A 4,068-nucleotide genomic window follows, 5' to 3' on the forward strand; every position below is an offset into this window, starting at 1 on the left:
ATACCATAAAAATCAGGCAATGAAATAATTTCATTATCTTGCACTTCCACCCCCATCCCAACTGTTAGGATGGTAATGCCAGCATAATATCATCGGAAAGCCTCTTCTGCTGACATTTCAGGCTCCCACAGAAAATGCTGAGAATTTTCTGAGGCTTTATTTGCAAGATGTGTTAAACAAAGAGGTTGGATAAGCAACTTAGATTAAACCTTCAAAGCAGCAGGCCTTTGATTACTTTTCCTGATTAAGCTGGGAACACTTTGAAACTCTCTTCTTTATCATACAGTGTTTTTTGAAACCATCAGTTTTTAATAATGAGAAACACTTTTGTAAACACACTTTTTTGCACCTCCTTCTAATTAAGCAAAACGTTTGCTTTGCACAAAGATTTCCATATATAAACTTTATCTGCAAAGAATATTTAGTGTGAAGTATTAAAGAATTAGAAGGCTAATTGAAATTACACTTTTCCTATGGATAACATATCAAAACCTGTTGGTCTATCCATTAAGATCTAGCTACTTATCCCCCAGGAAGTTCAGAGCCAAATTTGTGACTCAATTTTAATAACTCAGTAAGTTCTACCTGTATGCATTCTACCTTTTCCAGTCTTGACCTTCGTTCTTTATTTACATTTTACCTGTTACTGATTTTACTTATTTAAGTTTATTTTCTTCTATTGTATTGTGTACATTTCATAAGCCATCTCTACTTCTTTAGGAACTAGGCCAGATATAAAGAAAGATGTTTATACAGGCACATTATAACTGCCTCTGTATTCAATCTTATAAGAGAAATTCCTGGAAACATCACAATTTCCTTTGCCATTGTTCTTCCCTAGTGTATTTCATTCAGAGACAAGGAAGCACTTAGGTATTGTACTTAACTAGTCCATATGCTATGTAACTATCAAATATACTTTAGGAATGGACAAACAAAATCATAGTGAGATCAATTTGTTTGTCTCAGTTCCTACAGTGATTCACATCATTTAAATGATACTGTATATTCAAGCTCTAAAATATTTCTTAGCTATATCATTATTTATTAGAAAAGTACTTTCTGATCACCAGAATCTCATCCATCTTTTTATAAACATCTCATTAGCTAGAAAATGGCCTGACATTATGCTTAGATGTTAAGAATTCAACTTGCACAGGCTTACAACTCAGAGATTTAAGCTGCTTCTAAATCATCCTGGGAGCCCAATGCTCCTCAGATCCCTTTATAGAGCTGAAATCTCCCTAAAAGGAATCAAAGTATTGCCTGAAAGGGGGAAAACAAAAAGGGTGGTTAGCTGCCTTTCCACTGACATAGGGAGAGCCCATTTGATGATGTATTAAAAGCTCACTGAAGTAGGGAACACTTTCTTCCTTGTGAAGAGTAAACTTGGGCTTGAATAAAACTCTTTTCCTTTCTCTTGAAGAAAAGGAAAGAAAAGAAAAGAAAAGAAAAGAGACCATACTGGATCTGAAGTCCCAAATTTGGGTTCAAATCTTTGTTTTGCAACTCACTGAAGTATAGTTTCCTACACCTATAAAATATGGGTAAAAATTCCCTGTACCTTTCAAGTGGTTGGGAAAATTCATTGTGAGCCTCTTCAGCATGGGACTCATCACCAAGTCCCTCCCTGACTTGCAGTAGGAATTAACTCTGTATGTCTGAACTCTAGAGCTTTTAGAGCCTCTTTTTTTTCTTCTTTCTTTCTTTTCTCAAACAGGCTTCAGCAATAGTAGCTCTGGGTTTTGGGTTTTACTTTTTCCCTAGGAGATCTCCTAGCCCTGTCCTTGGACCTCCTCCATCTTGCCTTAATTACCTTTGAGAAGACCTTCATTTAGGAATTCCATGTTCATTTCTGGCATATTGTATTTTCCAAAGTAGGCCACATCAATATCTCTCATCCCATAGGCTCTTGCACAGTATGAAAGTAAAGAAAGGAAAAATTGGAGTTGTAAAAGGATTTAGTACCCAGTCTCATGGTCTTTCCCCTTCTAAACATGTACACCACTGTTTCAAATTGTCCTTCTGTTTGTCATCTAGAGGTTTACTGGGGAAGAATGAGAGGGACACCTTTCTTTTGTAAAGTGGGAAAGGAAAATTGAAGACTTCTCCCCATGGGAATTCTCTCGCAGCTTAGTTTGGGGGTAAATACACTAAGGAAGTGGGAACCTGGAAATTGATTTCCTTAAAATTACCATAGGCAAGTACATGAGGCAGGTCTTATGTACCTTTGTTTGGATGAGTTTCCTAGCTTGAAATTTATTTTTCTTTGCAACCGTTACTTTGTGGTATGATAATTTGAAAACCAGTTTCATACAGTATTGCTAGAAGTTAAAAAAAAATCAGAATGAGGCTGGGCTCCATATTGGAAAAAAATTTAGGTAACTCTAACTTAACAATATTTCCTTGTTGTATTTCTCAGAATACGGTGACTCTCCAAGAATATAGAATGGATATAGAATGCAACATTCCCCAAACTGATTTGGATATGAAAAAATAAATTTTTTTTTCATGGAGACCGATATGAGAATAATGTTAAACTAAACATGCTTTAGAAAACATGGGCTGTATTAGCTATCTATTGCTGCATGGCAAATTCCCACAAATTTCACTTAGAACAACATACATTTATTATCTCACAGTTTCTGTGAGTCAGGAATTTTTTTTTTAGTGTTGATTTATTTTTTGAGAGTGAGAGAGAGTCAGAGTGCAATCGGGGGAGGGGCAGAGAGAGAGAGGGAGACACAGAATCAGAAGCAGGCTCCAGGCTCTGAGCTGTCAGCACGGAGCCCGATGAAGCAGGGCTCGAATTCTCGAACTGAAGTCAGATGCTTAACCAACTGAGCCACCCAGTCCCCCCTCTGTGGATCAGGAATTTTGATTGCAGGGCTGCGATCCAGGTATTATTGAGGATGTATCTCAACTGAATATCTGACTAGGAAAGGGTTCATTCCAATGAGTTGATGGGCAGAATTCATTTCCTGGTAGTTGTAGGACTGGAGACCTCATTTTCTCACTGGCTGTTGTCTGGAGGCCATCCTAAGTTCCTTGCCATGTTGGTCTTCTTTCATCAAGACCAAGAAATGAGCAGATAGTCTCTTCACAGGATGTTTATTGCCGTCTTATGTAATGTCATTATATAAATGTAGTCATGTTCATCTTGTCCTCTTACGATCAGTTGATTAGAAGCAAGTTACAGTTTTCACCTGCACTCAAAGAGAGGAGATTACACAAATGCATGAATATCAAGAGATAGGAATCATGAAGGTAAGAACTGCAAAACTGTCTGTACAAATGCCTTGTTCACCACGTACATCAAGAGAGTTGAACAAACTCTAGCATAGCTTCTCTCAGCTCAAGACTGTGTTCCTCGGATGACAACCCCTGCTTCCTTAAAAGGGCTGCCCGAGAAAGCTCAGTACTGCCAAAAGAATTTATTGTTTTTGTCTAGCTAAAATCTGATTATAGGTCCCTGATCTCCCGTTTTGTATTTACTTTAGAAAACTTGCAATTGTAAATCCTTTCTCTGCTTCTTCAAGATATATCTTCTGTAACCCAGAAATGTCTTTCTCAAGGACCTGAGAGTCATCTCTTTGAAATGTAATCAAGAGAGATAGGGTCTGTGCTTCCCTTTTCCCTGGGAGAGTTGGAGACTGATTCAGTAAGCACTAGTTAGCAGACAGATAGCCTAATCACATTGACTAACCTTCCCAGTGCTTTTTCTTTAGCACCCTCAGCATTTAAAAGGCATCCTTTTTGTTTCAGTGGAGTTGAATCAGTTCATACCGGAGTCCCTGTCCCCTACTACAGTAGCCTGAATAAAATCTTTCTTGCCACACTTGACAAATGTCTGGCTGTTTTCCTTGACAGGGGAATCTTAAAGTTTACCTTCCATAGTTACCCAGAAGTTTTGGTATCATTTTGCTTTCCATTCTAAAACATCTAGCAAAGTTGAGCTTCTATGAACATTTTTGGGTTATGTGTTGGGTGTGTAACTTGGGTGTTTTTCCTTTTACATGATAGACCTATTTCTAAAGAATGGTAATTGTTTTAAAATAAATTAATAAA

This window comes from Hyaena hyaena, unplaced genomic scaffold (assembly GCF_003009895.1).
Source record: "Hyaena hyaena isolate Hyena2069 unplaced genomic scaffold, ASM300989v1 scaffold_646, whole genome shotgun sequence".
NCBI classification, from domain to species: domain Eukaryota; kingdom Metazoa; phylum Chordata; class Mammalia; order Carnivora; family Hyaenidae; genus Hyaena; species Hyaena hyaena.